Here is a 19,648-nt window from a genome sequence, read left to right on the forward strand (position 1 = left end):
GAAACAGCTAATCCTGTGCAACGACAGCCCACCCAACCAGGAACTGCCCACACCCAGGCAGGTGTACACAATTAGCCGAAGTGGCCACACCCAGGCAGGTGTACATAATTAGCCGACCCTGGAGAGGCCTGGAGTGCAGAGGAGAGGCAGGGAGCAGTTGCATGTGCGAGCGGGAAACGAACAGCATGTCCAGCCAGAGAACACAGAAAGACGGAGGGGAAAGGAGGAGGAAGCTCAAATTCAGCCCCAAGGAACTCCAGGTGCTGGTGGAGGAGGTGGTGAAGCAGCACCAGAAGCTGTTTGGGAGGCAATGCCTGCAAGTGCCTGAGGCCGAAAAGCGCAACATATGGCTGGCCATCCAGGCGCAGGTCAATGCTGTGGGAGTGACCCACAGGGACATTGAGGTCCTCAAAAAGCGCTGGTATGACCTGAGGATTGTGACCAAGAGGAAGATGGGCGACATCCAGAAGGAGGCCAGCCAGACCGGAGGTGGAACCAACAGGGCACCTGCCCTCACCGAACTGGAGGAGCTGGTGGCGGCCACACTCGAGCAAGAGAGCGTCGTGGGTCTTGGGGACGCCGACAGCTCTGCCAGAGCCGCAACACACCAAGGTAAGACGAAAGCACAGCAATGTAGCCTCCCCTACCCCTATCCCACATCCCCCATTGTGAAACGAGAATCACACTGCAGTCCACACGTGTCAGTGCAGACAGGCAATGCATTCCGGGAGATGTAGTCAGGGCAACACTAACCATGACGTAAATGTCACAGGGCAACAAGGCATGTCACGCACTCGAGGCACAAGGAGACAGAGGACAGATTGGAATGTGAAATGATTTATTGTGACGCTTGCAATGCAGCCCTTCGGGGACACTGAGCCAATGTTGTTTTTCTGTCCACAGATGTGACATCATGCAGTACAGGGCATGCTGCAGGGGAGACGGCACACCGGCCACAAAAATCACCTCTAGCCAGCACGAGTTCAGACCAGGGAGCAGGCCCACTTGCAGCCGCACCACCTACGCAGCCAGCCTCGCCGCACACAGAGCCAGCATCACCTCACCGAGAGCCAGCATCACCACCACCAGAGCCAGCATCGCCACTCATGTTCGATTCACCGGCCACATCTCCGCTTGCAGGTGTGAGAATGAGGAGGCGTCCAGCAGCCAGGCTACGAGCCTTAGACACCTCGTCAGACGACAGCATGGGCCCAGAAGACCGCACCGGGCCCCAGGAAGGGAGCCATCCCACTGTGCCCCACACCTCACAGGCAGCACAGACGGGAGCAAGAGGGCACCGCAGGTCGCGTGTCCAGAGTCCACCAGCACCCACTGACGGCCATGGTGTCTTCTTGGGGCTCGAGGGCCAAATGTTGAAGCAACAGCGCCTGCAATCAAAGGCAGTTATGTCAGTCCAGAGGCACATGCGGGTGATGAAGACAAGCTTAGTCAACATGGACACAAACATTGGCGGCATGGCTGCGGGCATTCGGGACATGTCCCAGTCAATCCAGCAGTTGTGCAGCAAATTAGATGCTGACATCGAAGCACGGCGCCGGGAACGCCAGCGAAGGGACACTACCAGCAGGGCACTCAACCGTCTGGCAACTGCGACTTCCCTACTTTGCCGGCGCTCTGTGACGATGCAGGAGGGCCTAACACAGTGCTGCAGCGACCTGTCTCGGGGGATGGTGCAGGTGACAAGTGCACTAGGGGTGCTATTGAGTAGTCAGGCGTCGACAACTGCTGCAGGGGATGCTGCGGAGAGCATCGACACCAGCAGCAGCATCACACCCCCCGTCCCCGAAGCACGCAGGAGCAGCAGGCGGCTTGGGGTTGGCTCTAGTGAGGATGCACAGGCCGTGCAATCCACCACTGCAGCGCGTATGCGCAAACATTGATGTGGCCCTGCTTATCCACTTGCCATTGGGTGACGTAACCCTGGACATACTCATTGTATAGATGGCATATTGCCAGATTGGCCTGTTCATGTGTTCATGGCGTGGTGCCACATTAAACTACGTCATGACTTCTCACAACTCGCTGTGTCCCCTCACTTACTCAGAAATAGTTGCATGTGATCTCTGCCCGTCTCTCTCTCCCATCGACTGCAGTTGGCACTCTAGCTGCGCTGCCCTCTGGCTGGCCTGACTCATCCTCGTTGTCCTCAAAATATGTTAGTTCCACATCTGTACCTTTTTTCGTGGCAAGGTTGTGCAGCATTGCACAAGTGGCAATTATCTTGCAGCAGGTGATGGGTTTGTACTGGCGTGCGCCTCCGCTCTTGTGGAGGCAGCGGAACCTGCTCTTCAGTAGTCCAAACGTGCGCTCCACCACATTGCGTGTAGATTTGTGGGCCACGTTGTATCGTCTCTCACTCTGGGTTGCTGGGTGTAGGTAGGGAGTGAGGATGAATGACCGGCATGCATATGCACTGTCGCCTGGATGAGTAAAAGGGAACCATCAGTTACATGCCTCTATACACTCTGATTTGCAGGTTTCAAGGGGCGTCACTGTTACTTACCCAGCAGGTATCCCTCTCCGAATTCGCCGGCACTCAGTCGTGTGTAGATCCCACTATTCTGGAAGATGTAAGAGTCGTGGGTGCTCCCAGGAAACTTTGCGACAATATCTGTGATGATGTTCCCTGCATCACAGATCACCTGCACATTGATGGAGTGGGTGGACTTCCTGTTCCTGTAGATGTGCTCTGTATCAGCTGGTGGACAGATTGGGATGTGTGTACCATCAATACAGCCGATGACATGGGGGAACTGTGCCATGTGATAAAAGTCTGTTTTTGTTTTCTGCAGTGCAGCCTGTGTGTTTGGGAAGCTTATGTAGTGGTGCATTCTCTGCATCATGGCATCCAGGAACTTCCTGAAGAAACGGGACAGGCAACTCTGGGATACACCACCCACCGCAGCTATCACCACCTGATAACTGCCGGATGCCAGTAGATGTAGGCTGCAGAGCACCTGCACATGTGGTGGTATGGCGTGCGCCCTTCTTGTTGGCTGGTCCAGGAGTGGGTGCAGGTCCCTTATCAGGTCCATGATGGTTTCGGGGTGTAGCCTGTACCTCTCATGTATCTCTGCATCAGTCAGCTGGAATAGTGTGATGCGCTGTCTGTAGATTTGTTCCTCCCGTCGCCACACCCTCAGTCCTGCTGCCTGTAGACGTAGGCGCCTTGCAATGACGTACATGGCGGCCATGTTGTCCACGCTGTTGCATTTTGGGATTGCTTATGTACATTGTTGATGGTTACCACCTGCTTTCCATCCGTGTTAATTACCGACTCTTATTTACCGATTTTCCTGGATTTCTTAATTACCGACTGCTCCTACATGTCATTTTAAATTTTTACCACTTCATATTTACCACTTCATATTTACCGATTCGTTAATTATGTATTCGGTAAATATGAATCGGTATTTTAGAATTCGGTAACTATGAATCGGTATTTACCGCCTCATATTTACCGAAAAGTGGTTTTTGGACTCCTACATCTCACTTGTCTGAATACCGGTCGGTAACGGCATATTTACCGAAAATCGGCCGTTACCGACCGGTATTTCGCTACCTACATGAGGCCCTAAGTGAGCATGGATTTGGCTAGAGGGTAAAATCGGCACTTGGTCTAAACTACCACTTTCCCTGGCAGGGAGAACTGCGGGGCATATCACAAAGCGGCAGCGATAATTATCGCTGGCCGCATGTAGCATGTGAAATCCTAACGCCGTATATCGCTGGATTCTATCGTCCGGTTAGCGCACCATCAGCAACGCGCATCGCCGAGGCAATAGTAATCCAGGCAATAGCGGCGATAAGCGGCAACATCGCAGGATTACCTGCAATAAAAGAGTTAGATAAAAACATTGCTGATAGGGAGATGTGGACTCAGCATAATAATCTACCTCCCATGATAAACATAGCCAAGTCAGAAAACTTGCAGACGTAAGAAACCTGCGATATAGCCGGTTAGCGCTAGTTTAAATGTCTCTAGGCTGGGTAGCGATTTCCTTGCTGATAGGGAGAACCTCTGTTAGCGATTAATTTCGCTGAATTTCACACGGGAATGCCTACCTCGCATCTCATTAGCGATGCGAGGCGAAATGATAATGGGCGCTACAGTATGGATTCACGTGTTAGCGTGTCCATGTTGATAGGGTGTACAAATTATCGCCGCTTTTCACCCGAAAATGGACACAAAAGCGGCGATAATTTTAACGCCGGCCCTTGATGATATGCCCCTGCGGTAGCTAAAATTATAGTGTTGCCCAAATGTTTATACATGTTCATCAACCTCCCTCTTCCTCTTGCTCAAGCATTTTTTAAAACATTGAGCTCTCTAATGCTTTCTCTAGTATGGGCTGAAAAACAAGCACGCGTTTCGTGGGAACTCTTGACACTCCCCCTTGGCTAAAGGTGGACTGGGCGCTCCTGACATTCCGTTATATGCTTACTGCGCTCAGGCTCTATTCCTACATTATTGTCTGCACCCAATCCCCTTTTCAGCCGTATGTAGCGGTGGTAATGGACAGGGCTGCTCCTATACACATTCAGTGGCACTTTATCAGCCATATCGTCGCCCTAGAAATGAAATAAACACGATTGAAACAGTACGCTGGGCGTGGGAGGGACTGCGAAACAGAGCACTGCTGGAGTTACTATACACCCCTTCTGTACCCATGGCATATAATCCACAAATTCCCTCAATGGTAGACAAAGGTTCGGTGGACCTTGCGAGACAGTTGGGCATGATTACCTTTGCGGACCTATACCCGGATGGGAAATTTCGCACCCCACCACCAGCATAGGAGGGAACCGAAACACGGTTCTCCAAGATATTTTTGTACCATTGCATACGGGTGAATTGCCGCCAATTACATAACACCTTTCCCAGCCCTCCACCCACACTACAGGCCCTGGAACACATAATAGCGGAAGCTCATAACGCGGCTTTATACCATTATACAGAGCCACTGCACTGGTTACTAAACCGAAAGCATTGCATGAATGAAATGTAGAATTAAACCCGCCGATTACAGATGAACAGTGGGGGTTTTGTTGTGGCCAATTGCAGATGCTATCTCCCAATTACAAGCTACGCCTGATTCATTTATAATTTTTACACCGTTTCTACAGGACACCTACCCAACTTCATTGTATGGGACTACGTCCAGACGCCAGGTTTGGAGATGCAGTGTTACACCGTCATCATTTCTGCATTTGGCCTGGAGCTGCCCCCCATTTCAAATTGCTGGGCTGCCATTTTCACTAAGATAAATGAGATTTTGGGGATACAGACTGAACCTACACCGATGTTGGGGATATTAGGATATGTGAAAGGCACCCCGATAGGAGTCTGTAAACTCCATGCTTTGTTATTACTATTGGCTAAGCGGAAGGTGGCCATGAACTGTGGGAAACAAAGTGCCCCATTGATTAAGACCTGGATACAGGATATCACCGTCTGTCGAAACCAGCTATCCATATTCTGGGAATTTATGCCAATTACATCCAGGCCCAAAGGTTAGCTGGGGTCCTGTTCTTGAGTGGCTACGCACTCTCCAACCCGACAATACTAATCCCCCAGACATGGCCGAGGATAACTCAGCAAATGCATTAAGCCACGGGAGTACAACGAGCTCTCCAATGCACTCCTAATAAAGTCTAAGGAAAAGAGTGGGACATTAAGCTGCGATGTAGGGAGCTCTCGTAAATTATGCTTGACTGACGTGACGCATTTCAGACCTAAACCTAGGATGGGATACGGCCCAAGTAGCCATGTGTTGGCATATGACTGTTGCTCTTACCTAAGTTAGTTTTGTTGTAGTTATTGTTTTCTCAACGGATCAGTACTTTGGCGCTTGTCAGCGTCATTATACATTCAGCAATGAGAGATGAATGCCAATAAATAAAATAAAATAAAAAAATAATAATAAAGTGAGCATGGATTTGGAGGCTTATTCTTTACCCAGCAGACGGAGGCGTGGTAGATGGAGGCAGTCCTCAGTAGTCGCCAAGGAGAACAGATGGAGCCAGCTTAACTTTTTCACCTGCCCCTTCGGTTCAGTCCAGCATCAATTGTCATCCATGGTGCTTCCACTCAGATGTGGGCCCAGCTGCTGAGGCCCTATCAGGCCTATCAGGCGGTGAGATGGAAGCAGCCCTACTTGGGCTGTTGACCAATGCCAAAACACTTATGGAGTCTGACTGGGCTGATACGATCACCAGGGCGGTTGCAGTCCCAACCGAGCTAATACATTCACTGAGGCAGTTGCAACGCGACCTGGTTGACACAATTACTCCGGCAAGTGTGGCCCTCCATGGGGTGACACAATCACCACAGCAGTTGCAGCCCTGGGTGGGCCAACATGATCACCAAGACTCTTGCAGCCTAATGAGGCCAACACAAACACCAAGGCATTTGCAGCCCCTACTAGGCTGATAAGTCACCAAAGGCAGTTACAGCTTTCCTGGGTCGACACAATCACCACAGCAGTTGCAACCCAAGCTAGGCGTACACAATCACCAAGGCAGCTGAAGCCCTCACTGGACCGACATGATTGCCAAGGCAGCTGCACTCCTTACCAGATTGTTGTGTTCACATAGGCTTTTTGCTAGGCTGAGTTCCCGCTAGGAACCTTCTGAGAAACCGGGGACCATCTACACTACAGGTCTCTCCTGGCTTTGCTCTCCGCTAGGCAACTTTCTTTGGCTGTCCCTGAGTCCAGGGGCACCCTGGGCATCTCCTACTGGACAGTCTATTGTCTCTCCTGGGCCAGATAGAGTCCTTCCCTCTCTAAGCAAGTAGGCAGGTTTGTAGGTACTAGACAGACCCTCAGCTCCTTCAGCAGAAACTTTGATATACATTTTCTATACAAAGGATGGATTCATTGTCTCAAACTGCAGAACTGGTTTGGAGTGGCTCTCTTTTCAAGTGTCCTCAGGCTTCTATCCAGACACAACCTTTCCATAGAATGATGCTTTACATAGCAGATAGCACTGGAAAGTGTCTCAAATTTGGAGCACACAAACCATGGAAACAATGAAATGTGAGCTGGCTGTCATCAGCCTATCTGGAGCAGTATTCAGGCACAAGAGACAAAATGGCAGGCCTGACCTTGAAACTTCCTCACCTTGTGTAACAGAAACCACTCCCCCACCGTCAAACAAATGGCTGTGATCAGAAAGAACTAATTAGCAGCACCTTGCTATCAAAAGTCTTTAAGGAATTTCTAAATGGGACCCTGTATCCATCCTTCTCACATCTGTGTCAGGATCTTCACCCTGCACCACAGGAATGCAGGCAAAGCACTTCACTGTTTGGGGAAGATGTTGAAGGAGACTTGCTCAGTATAAAGTGTCCACCTATGGTGAGGCACTGGGCACTGAGTCCAGACAACGTTTAGTGCTAATGTTTAGGTCCCTGATAACCAAGGCTCTCAAGGGGTAGCTGTGGAGAGCAGCTAAGGCTTATTCAGAAGGGTGTAAAGTGGATACATTTACCACCTAGTTAGTCAGCAAGCTTTTACACAAGAAACAACTACACAGGAGTTTATAAAAAATACTGTAGTATTTATTACACAACACTAGGATCTAACTTGGTATATCTCCTACTTGAAGATATCAAATACACTTCAAAAATACTTTAATAACATGTAAGTAGCATAGAAAAACAGATGGGCCCCTAAGGGAGGGCCAAACCATATATTACGGAAGTGGTATAAGACGTAAGAACCAAAACAAGGCTAATATCCAAGGATGAAGAAGCCCAGGGGAAGCAAGGAACAAGCATAGGTGGGTGGCTCGGGACTCCAAAGTGCCCAGGTGCAGAGTGGTTACACCGGGTCAAACGTCCATAGGATAACACAGGGTAAAATGCGGTTGGTATTTTCTTGTTTCAGGGCCCTCCCCGAAGACACCAATTGGATCAGGGAAGGTTGGAGAGCCACCCCACCCGTGGATACCCATGGAACCAGGATACCTACAACAGGGAGCCAAGGTGCATAGAGGTGAAGTGGTGTTGGAACTGCCCGTTGAGGCCAATGGAGCCTCTTGGAAGTATGACGGCAGCAGCGACTCGTGGACCAGGACGGTGGAACCCAAATGTGGATTCTGGATGAGAAGTACCTGAAATCAGAGGGGCCTGTGTCCAAACCACCCAGAGGTGTTGAGGAGGAGCAAGAGCACAATGCTGCCCCTTACCAGAGGCTTGCTGTACCACAATGGTCTTGATGAAGCATCTGGGGAGCCCAGGTAATGATGCAAGAGCACAAGAGCCGCCCATGAGCTGTCCCACGATGGCTGAAGAATGCAGGCAGTTCAGTGGACACCGGCATGCCGTACACATCCGTGATGGCCCCGCGTGATCTCTGGCCACATTGAAGCACATGGATTTATTCCTGCCATCGGATCCTCTCTTCCAACTTGAACGAGCCCTCCGGACCGACTCTTCCTTCCATGACAGTGGATCAAGGCTCCGACCCTGTCACGCGGACTCCTGGCAGGTCGATCTTCATGACTGCTCGCACCCACAAATTGGCAACCCCATCTTGAAGATGATCCTAAATTATTAGGATCGAAACATCGTCGACATTTCAGCGCAATTCACGGTGCCCACTCAACTATGGTTCATTTCGAATTACTTTTAAATACATGATCTATGACTGTGAATAACTTTAATGAACCATATATTCCTGTATTTAATTGTCACTTGGTTACGTTGCTCCGTTCGCTGTTTTTCTCGCACTTGCGCCGTCACTTTGTGTGTCATGAGCACATTAGTGCACAAGATTTTTGGTTGCCCCTGCAATTTCTGCCTACAGTGCTGATACAACTGTCTTATATTGTTTGTGCAAATCAATTCTTTATCTTTAATACATGATGCCTTTGGCACATTCTACAAGAAACCACGAGTCTCCCTTTTTCCTTTTCTAGTAATGTTTTGTGCATACTTGTGAAATTGTCTTTTTCAATAATACCGGTTGAGACATTGTTGTTAATCTTAAAGCCCCTTACCAGAGGCTTGCTGTACCACAACGGTCTTGATGAAGCATCTGGGGAGCCCAGGTGATGATGCAAGAGCACCGGAGGGGAAACATCGTTAACATCGCAGTCAGTACACCGCGATGCTGTTACATCACGGTCGTTACAACGAACGCGATGTAACCACGCGATGCCATTACAACGCAAGTCTTTACATCAACTTGCGCTAGATGGCGTGCTAACATTACAAATAGTGTAGTTTACTATCCCAACACCTTCCCTACTGTTAAGTGGACTGGAGTTGGAATAGTAAATTACGCTTTTCTAATGTTAGCACGCCATCTAGCGCAAGTCGATGTAAAGACTTGTGTTGTAATAGCGTAGTAACATCGCAGTCGTTGTAACGATTGCGATGTAACTGCACGCGTTGTAATGACTCGCGTTGTTACATCATACATCCGCACCGGAGCCGCCCATGAAATGTCCCACGATGGATGAAGAATGCAGGCAGTTCAGTTGCCGGCAGGACCACCAAAAAGCCTTGGCAACCGTAAGAGTCGGGGGCAATGGAAAAGAAGCTTGGTTGCAGACCAGCAACGTATGTGAGACTAACCCAGCAAATGTAAGTTAGGGTCGGCCCTCAGCATGCAGGAGAGCCAGCAGGAATCATTGGAGCCCCCTCAAGGACCCTCTGGCAGCAGACACAGGGTAGTCACAGGGTAGTCGCAGGGAAGTCTCAGCAGCCCACAGAAGATGGAGGCCCACGGTGTAGAGGATGCAGGCAGGACGTCATTCGTGGAGCAAGAGGCTGTGGCTGCTTGAAGATTTTCCGTGAAGAGAGTCAACAAGTCTTGGCAACAGCAGACAGACACGGTGCATAGGGAGGCTGTTCAGGTCTGCTGCAGTTGCCCAAGTTGTAGGGAAGACTGGTCAGGCCTCTGGGAAGCTAACAAACCACCAACTGTGTTGCAGTGCCAGGAGATGTAAGTGAGACAACAGGATCATCCAACAGGTATCGACAAAGAGGTTCATGAGGATGCAGGGAAGTAACTCTTTCACTCCAAGGGAGATTCCTTCTTGCTTGGATGCATGCAGAGTCCTTGCTGACTCAGAGGATGCACGGCCACGGAGTTGTAGAAACTTGGAAGAGCGTGGCGACAAAGTTGCAACAGGAATCTTCCCAACAAGAGCAGTCTTGTCTTTGGTTCTGGCTTGATCCAGCAGCAGAATTCCAGTGTCCAGCAGAAGTGTCTTCAGACAGGTTTTGATGAATCCTGACGATGTCCAGGACGAATTTAAGGACCTTAAGTATCCCTAAAAGTGGGATGGACGTCTTCTGCGGTGACCCACCTATCAGGGGAGGTCAGGGATGCTACTCAGCTGACCTAGCCAGTCAGATGCTCCTAGGGGTCAAGAATCAAAATGGTAGAATCTGTTGGCCACCTAGAGGAGCTCTGGGCACCTCCTTAGGGAGGAGCTGGACAGGGGCGTGGACACTCCCCTGTCTCTTGTGTAGTTTCGCACCAGAGCGGGAACCAAGGGCTCCTGTACTGTGCCAAACTGGTTCATGCAAGGAAGACACCAAATGTGCCCTTCAATGCAATCTGGTGGAGTTCGGACGCACCCCCACCCTACCTAATTGTAAAGGAGAGGGAGTCACACCTCTCCTTCAAAGGAAATCCTTTGTTCAGCGTCCCCTGCCCAAGTAAGGCTCATCAACTGGAGGGCAGAATAGAGTCTGATGAAGGCAGCAGCACGAGTTGGCAGGCAGACCAGATAAGGCTACTCAGGTAGGTATTTTGGGTCTTCTAAGGACCACCCAAGGACATGGTATCATGCAGCTAGCACTGGAATCAGTGTTTTGCATGATTCTAACATGTGTGATGCCAAACATGACCTGGTTCAGAACAGCCATTATGTAGTTGGACATCTCGACTTGCCAGTGTCCACAATATACCTTAAAATGGCTAACCGCACTTACAAAGCCCACAGAATGGAGTCTGGGGTTTGTAGGGGTACCTCTGCTCATGCAGAGGTATCCACAAACTTAGAACCATGCACCCTGCCTTTGGACTGAAAGGTCTACATTAGGGGTGACTTATAGGTTAAAAGTGCAGTGACCAGGATTTAAGGAAAACTTTATATCTAAAGTGAAAGGCGCACGCATCATTTCACGCAGACTGCGATGCTCGGTCTGCAGCACAGATGGGTGGCACAATACATGCTACAGCCCATGGGAGACCCCAGGTGTACCAATGCAAAGGGTAACTCAGTACCATATACTAGGGACGTACAGTGGTACACCAGTATGCCAATTGTGCGGTGTACAAAGTACTTACCATCAAGTTTAGAGGGGAGAGCACAGCCACTGGTGTCCTGGTTAGCGGGATCCTAGTGAACTACAGTCAAAACACACTGACACCAGGCACAAAATGGGGGTATCTATGACATAAAGATCCTACTTTCATACAGCTGTACACATCCTCCATGTGTCATGTGAAACCAAAGGGATCCAAAATGGATCCCACAGGCTTCAGTATTCAGACTCACTCACATACAGATTTATAGTACTGCATATGTGCTGCATCCAAACTACACACACATTCAACATAAAATGGGATGTCAGTGCAAGGTTTTGTGCGTTCATTTAATAGTGGAACACAAGCAGGACATCCAGGACACACTCTCAGTGACACATATAAAAAGCTCTGGCCAGAATAGCAATTTCAAAATATGATATATTGCCAACATCACTTTATGTGCCATACCCAGGACAGGGACAGTATTCACTTATTTGCAGTTTTATAAATTGCTGCTTTACCAGAAAGGCATTAGTGTGGTTTATAAATAACTAAGAAGATACCAATATTAAATACAATGTACTATACAGAATAATTAGTAAGAAATAGAAAACCTTAATTCAAATAGGGGAAGAGATATCAATGAGAGCAAACTTGATAAGCAGAGGCAGAGGAGGTGATCGGCAATTGTTATTGTAGGGGTTAGTTGAGGTAAATGCAGACTAAGTAGGTTCTTTGGAGTTTCTGGAAAGTGAAAAAGTCAGACTGGGTCCTGACTGATGTAGGAAGGGAGTTCCAGAAGTTGGCTGTGGATCCATAGAAAGACTGCTTTAGTGCTCAAAAGTGTATAAGGTGGGAATGTCCAAGAGGAAAGAGGTCTTGCTCCATTATTGAAAGAGAGAGATCTTAGTAGGGTTAGGTCCAATTTGCTTTTATTTCTGGAAGAAATGAGTGAAAATTCTATCTTTTGCATGTTTGGATGGAGGAAGCTAATTTACCTTGAGAGCTGTACTTTTTATGAGGCAGGCCTTTGTGAAATGAATGTCTTTCTGGTATAAAGTCTTCATGTAAAGCTCAGTATCATCAGCATATTGAAGTGAAGATATGAACTCTTTTAGAATGTCCAATAAGGCTCAAAATAGTATTAGAACTGAGATACTCTGCAGTACCCTGGGTACACTGCAATACATAAAAGACCGCATTAGAAAACAAGGTACCCCCTGTATAATTTTAGGTCCAAGAGGAGGGGGAAATACACAATGCTAGTACAAAACCTCTTATCCGACCTATATTACTTTAACTGTGGCCTCCAATGGCTCATTACCTAAACCAGTTCCCACCTGAAAAGTGACATACAACAATTCATTTCAAAAATACGTATTTTATTATTTTCTTTTTTTGGATTTTTTTCTCTATCAGTATGAGAAATATATATCTGAATTCACTGTAATTACAAGCTAATACGAACACATTATTTACAGCTGTACATCATTTTTGCACAGGTACAAGGAAGATTTTCAATTCATAAATGACATTGCCCATACTATGATGAATTTCATTTTTTGAGTTGAAATAACAAACATCAAATATCAAAATAAACATCAAATATAAAATTAACCCCACACTCAGGCTTCACACCAACAATCTCTCCTGTCACACCATCACATTCATACTATCATTCATACTCCAGACAAGACCGTCCTGTAGGAGATCCTCAAAACATTTTTTTTCCTTATAATGCCTGTTATTCAAGACTAATCAGGTTATTTTCAATTATGCATTCTTGTCCAATCAGTTTAATCCTTTAATCCTACGCATGTTTCAGTGGACCTTCTACTATGCCACCTTCATCAGGACCAAAAGTAGACTCATGTGAATGTCACATGGGGTGGGGTTATCTAATGTTAATAGATAAATACATAAAGGTGACGGTCGCACTCTTGTGGTGTAAAAGTTGCAGAAATATTGTATTAACTTTCCTTCGTTTTCTGGGTCCCAGAGAGTATCATCTCCTGAATATAATAATCCTCTGCCCATTATAAGGATTTAGTGTAGCCCCTCCTGGTCACAGGAGAGGCCCATGGATTTACTTAGTCAAGGATTAGCCTAGGCCTCTGCACTCACACTTAGATTAGTGCAACGCAAGGGGCAGAATAAAAGTCAGACTGTTGGGCAATCAGGGCAGGGTATCTGTCGGAAAGTAGGATCTGCTTTCTTGGTTACCCCCACTTTTTCCTAGTGTCAGTATGTTTTTTGAACTAGTCTGACTGGGATCTTGCTAATCAGGATCATATTCACTGTGCTTCCTCCCTAAATTGACAATGGTAACTACTTCTGTACCTCCACAATTGGTTGCTAGTGCACCCCTATAGGTCCCTAGTACATGGTACTGAGGTACCCAGGGCATAGGTACCCCAGGGGTCTCCCATGGGCTGCAGCATGTATTGTGCCACCCATGAGAGACCACTCACACTGTGACTCCAGGTCTGCCATTGCAGCCTGTCTAAGCTGTTGATAGCACCCCTTACAACAGATACAAGTTTTCTTATATCTGTGGTCACTACACTTAAAACCTATAAGTTACCACTAAGGCATGCCTTTCAATCCTGTAGGCATGGTGCTAGATTATAAGTGTGTGGGTGCCCCTGCATGAGCAGGACACCCCTACAAACCCCGGGTTCGATTCTTCAGGCTTTGTAATTGCAGGCAGCCATTTTGATACATATAGTGGCCATCCGTTATGACGCAATGGGTGATTTTATAGTGGCTGTGCCGAACCAGGGCATGTTTGTATCAAACATGTCGGAAACCGGTGTTGGAGGTATGATTCCATGCACTGGAGGGGCTCCTCCAAGAAGACCCCAGTAATTTTGGCAACAGCCTTCCAGGGTCTCCCAGCATGTTAGTGCTGCTGCTGACCCCAGGCACAATTCTGCCCTCCTGCTGCTGAGCTGAGCTCGAGCAAGGGAAGGTAAAACAATAGCTTTCCTGTCACAGGGAGGTGTGACCACCTCTCAGACAGGCCTTAGTATATTGGACTGGTGTAGGGGCACTTGCCAGCGCCACCAGACTGCTTTCATTGGCGCATTTGTTGCTCTTCTTGCATACTCCGGTTTGAGCTGATTCAGGGAGCCCTAGGCTCCCGCTCAGGCATGAAACTGGACAAACGACATGGAAGTATTCTCTCCTCTGTCCAGCCCCTCCTGTGCGAGGGACCCCTGAGTCATCCTAGCCCCTTTCCTAGGGTATTTAAGGGCTTACCTGTGGGTGGGTCCTCAGATTCGTCATGGGACAAGACTCAAGCCTGAAACCACATCACTCTTCGACCGTCTGGACACTAGGACTTCGTTGGACTTCACCTGGAACAAAGACTGCATCACGGAAGACTCCTACTGCTCCTGGTCTCGCTATTCTGCAAGTCTTCTTCATTGTCTGTGATTCTTCCAGGATCTTCACTAGACCTGTGGGCATCAAGGACACTCCAAATCATCTCCCTTGGAGTGAAGGAGTCACTTCCTTGTGTCTGCAGGCACTGCAATGAAGCTGACCGGTCTGCTGCTCATGACATCCCACAGACTTCGACAGGCTCAACAACACAGGTAGTGGTTCTGCAACTCCTTCGAGGCCTGACCTGTCCTTTCTGCAATTTTGAGGCCAGTATCCCTTGTCGGAACTGTTGGGACCAAGCCTCTGTGCACCGCGTCGACTTGCCATTGCCCCTTGTTGGCTCTGCACTTCAGGGATCTTTGGGCTACAAGAAGCTCCAGCCTCCAGCATTTCTTCCTGCAAAGATCAGTGTCCTCACCGCATAGTCTACACCGTGGGCCTTCATCTTTGGAGAGCTGCTCGAGGTCCTCTTACGACGCCTGTGCCTTCGGCCTGTGGGTCCTTTTGGCGGTCTTTTCCTGCTCCAGTTGGCTCCCCTGCTTGCTCGGGCCTGCTCTGACTGTCCTACATGTGGTGAGTCCCTTGGACCATGCAGGTCCCAATGTTGCCCCTTCTTCACTTTCCACGCCTGTTGCAGCTGCCAAGGCTTGTTAGTGCTCGCTCTGGACACTGACGCCCTGGTTCTCGACTTCTGACAAGGGACAACTCATGCACAGCTCCTGGTCTTCCTCATCATCAACTGGTTCCCATAGCTGCAGCGCAAGATCATCGTCATCACTCTTGAACCATCCAGCATTTGTGGGCATTGCTCTTCCGTGCGTCCTGGTCACTTCCGAGTGGCATTGATTCTGTCCCATCTGCTTGCAGGTTCTACTCTTCAAGAGGCCACATATTATCTGATGGGGGAATGACTCCTGACCCAGATAAAGTGCAAGCACTGTCTTCTATGTGCCTACCACAAGATGTAACCATGCTGCAACCCTTCTTAGGCATGGCCGGTTACTGCTCAAGAAATATATTTGTGACTTTGCTACAATGAGTGGCCCACTTTACTGGTCTTCTGAATGGGATCAAAGTTTCAAAGACATAAAACATGCGATTGAGAATGCGACTGAAATGGACTATTTTGACCCCAAGTTACATACTGAGATCATGTGCCTATTCTCTGTCAGAAAAGTAGAGTCCCAGTGTGGGCCTGTGAACATTTTCATGTGTTTCAAAATGGGAAAGTTTCACTATTATTACATACTATCAAGCATTGCTCAAAAGCTAAGATGCCTCCACGCATCGAGAGGTGGGTGTTGCGACTGCAAGAGTACGATTATGTGATTGTACAAAAGCCAGAAAAAGATCAAAACCCAGCAGATTACTTTTCACAAAAGCTGCTACATTGCCACAACTCAACATCCAACGCTGCTGAAGAGTATATCAATTTAATTGTGAGGTCCAGCACGCCAACAGCTCTATCCACTGAAAATATCGTTGCTGCTACCATTGCAGATCAGGACATGCTCATCCTCAACGACCTCATCATGAGACGATCCTGGAAGAAAAGCAGACCTTTTGCTGATGCTGTTGAATTTCAAAAATTCCAAAATGTACAGGATGAGTTATCCCTCACTCGAGAGGGTATCATATTGAGAGGCTCGAGAATCGTCATACCTGAGACAGCAAGTCATTGAGCTAGCCAATGAAGGTCATCGTGGCCTTGTAGCCACTAAGAGAGCTCTAAGAGACTGAATGTGGCCCCCTTGCCTAGATGAATGAGTTGAAAAAGAGCTGCAGTCGTGCCATATTTGTAACTGCTTATTCCCCAAGGTGACGCAGCATCCGCTAAATATGTCTGACCTTCTTGCGCATGCCTGGGAGAGGGTTGCAGTTGATTTCTTTGGGCCTCTAGGTAAAGGACATCATCTCATGGTAGTCATTGATGAATACTCGCGTTTTCCTTTATCGACAAACCCTGACAAAGACATTGAGAGGCTTGATGACATTTTTGCAGTGTGGGCATCCCCAATATTCTCAAATCTGACAATGGCCCACTTTTCAATACCAAAGAATTTACGGAGTTTCTCGTTTGACTCAATGTCAAGCATCAAAATCTATCTAGCAAATGGTGCTGTTGAACGATTTAGTGGCACCTTCAAGCAGGTGATTCAGCGAGCATTGATTGAAGGAGTAGATCTGAATCAAGCCCTGTGTCAAGCCTTTTGTGCCTAACAAGCAACTCCTCACTCCACTGCTGGTGAGAGTCCTGCCACCTTGCTGTTTGGGAGATCCAACAGAACCAATCTACCACAATGGATATCGGACCGTTCGTTGAGTGTTGATAAGGTTCGAGTCACTGACAACTCTCAGAGGTGCAAGTTGAAAGCATATGCAGATTGATGCCGACGCGCCAAGGAAACAGTCTTCGATAGTGGGGACTGGGTGCTAGTCAAACAAACGGAAGCAGAAAACAGACACTCTGTTTGCTGCTGACCCTTTGAGAGTTGTGACATGCAAAGGACATATGGTGATCGCCCAGTGCCCAGGAAAGTCCATCATTTTAAACATCTACCTAACTGCTCGTCAGTTCCTGACACCATGAGACAACCTTGCCAAAATGCCCAAATCATCAATAGGAATATGTGTCATCAGTGCATAAACAAGGTGCAACTCAACTACCTCATACCACCCAATCTGAAAGACCAGTTTGAGCGCCTCAAATACTCATTGAATAAATATCATGTTCATGTTATTTCTACTTTAAACTTAACAAAGGGGGAGCTGTAGTGTCGTCAACACTATGTGAGCTAGGACACTCGGCAAACTCTTAGGGGAATTACATAATCTATTGGGAGGTATTAAGGTGTGGTTATAAAAGGTTACAACGTGATGTATGCAGAGCGTAGTTGTATGTTAAAGAATAAAGATGTTTGTTACAGAGCTCCGTGTGTGGTGTATTCATTTTCATACATCCAGGCAGGGTAAGACGCTGCACACCCTACAAATAAAAAAAGGTCACCTTAAGCCAGTGGCGTAATGCAAAATGATGCCCCCCCATCAGAATGTAATGAGGGGCCATTGATATTCATTACCTTTGGGCTGAATGGGGCCTTCTGAATGGCTGTGGGCCCCTTGATGGATTGAGGGCCCCATGTGTCAGAGGGGTGGCATTACACCCTGCATTAAGCCAATTAAACTCCTTCAACACTTCGGAATGCTCTTGCGGTACAAATCCGGAACTTTCGGATTTCAAATAATTCTCAGAACCATTGTAATTGATTATTGTCTTTAGGTGTATCGATGATACCCTTTATTTATATTTTCTCTAGTAACCTTTCTTATTTTTTATAATAGCCATTAGGTGCGCAACACCTGTAGGACTGAATGGGCTTTAGCCCTCCCACAGTCGTCTGTGGTAGCCCGGGCAAGGTAAATTCAGTTTCCAGGACAGACACGCTTCTTGAACTGTCATGGGCTGGGCTGGGGCTGATGCCTCACACATATTCAAAGTATTTCACAGGTCTCCAAAAGACCATCAATTAACAAGCTTTTGTGTTTGTGTTTTCACTTCTTCCTATGCCCCTTACCGCCCTGATTCTTGTATATGGCTGTAGCTGCTGCAGCGGGAGAATGTATTTCAGGGAAAATGCACAGGTGGGAAAGCAGAAAATGAATAGGGAGTGCCAACACTGAGCTAAGCAAATTTTATGGCTTTTTTTTAAGTGCCATAATGTTAATTTTGGAAAATATGATGTCGATGTACACCATGATATATGTATGTATAAAAGGAACTCGCATCTCCATTGTTGAATTTACCTGATGTGACCTCACGCTCAACACCGAGTCAGAAATACGTGGTTAGGCAGGCCCTGTGACCTAGGCCTCAAGCAACTGATTGACAGATCACATGTGGGGGACACATAAGCCTTAAAAAAACGCGCGAACAGGAAAAACCCAGATCGATCCCACAGGTAGGCAGCAACACCACAAAGATCCCAGGAGATTGGCACCAATAAAACACATATGGCCTAAGGAGCACGCATATCCAAAAAAAACATAAAGTCAGATGCTACATCAAGTTAAGAACACACAGCCAATCAGAACACACCAGGCGCATTACACACAGTAACTGACATCTGGGCACATACCCACTGGCCCTGCATTGTGCCCATGCGAAGTTGAGGTCCACCTGCGCTTCTTATCAGATACCTCAATTTATGGCCACGAGACCAGGCCCAAATTTTCCATCACCGGAGGAATGCATAAATTAGTTTATCATGCTTCATGTAATGTATACAATGACGGCCGGAAGACAGTATTCAGATCTCTACTCTGTTGCTTGGTCTCCCGCCCAATGCCTCTTGTCTTTTCAGAGATAAATTCATATTCATGCAACATTTTAGCGAGCAAGCCAGGAGAGATTGGTTCTTCGAGCCCGACTGCAGCCAAAAAAAAAGAACCCCACCCGTACAGATTCACATCTGCGCAACAAGATCGGTGAGCAGATGCCTCAATTGGTTGAAAATTCTGCTGAATCCACGTGGCGGGGGTCTGTCCTGAAGCTGCTATCAGTGGGTAAGAGACTACATCTAATCCTTTGCCCCAGTATTTGGCCTATGGCAAACTAGGAAAGGTGCAGATTGTTTGTCGCTTGTTCCTCTGGGAGTGACACAGAAGGTACGCTTGTCTCTGGGTAAGATACAGGGGACGATTGGACCACTGAGCAAGACACAGGTAAACATGGACTCTGGGTGTTATCTATGGCCAGCATCTCAATCTTATTTTTTAGATTGAAGGAGTTTTTTTAATGCTACAGGTTTCTTAAAACTGCTAGTATCTGAAAGAATTGAGAGGTGCTACTGGCTTGGACCACTGGGCGTGACACAGCGGTATGCATGACTCCTTTGGAGAGTGAGGTGTAGCTTGTCCTTGGCCAAAGAGGGCCTGTAGTTGTGAAGTTGCTCCTTCTCAGCTTAAAT

Source organism: Triturus cristatus, chromosome 1_1 (genome assembly GCF_964204655.1).
Source record: "Triturus cristatus chromosome 1_1, aTriCri1.1, whole genome shotgun sequence".
Classification (NCBI taxonomy): domain Eukaryota; kingdom Metazoa; phylum Chordata; class Amphibia; order Caudata; family Salamandridae; genus Triturus; species Triturus cristatus.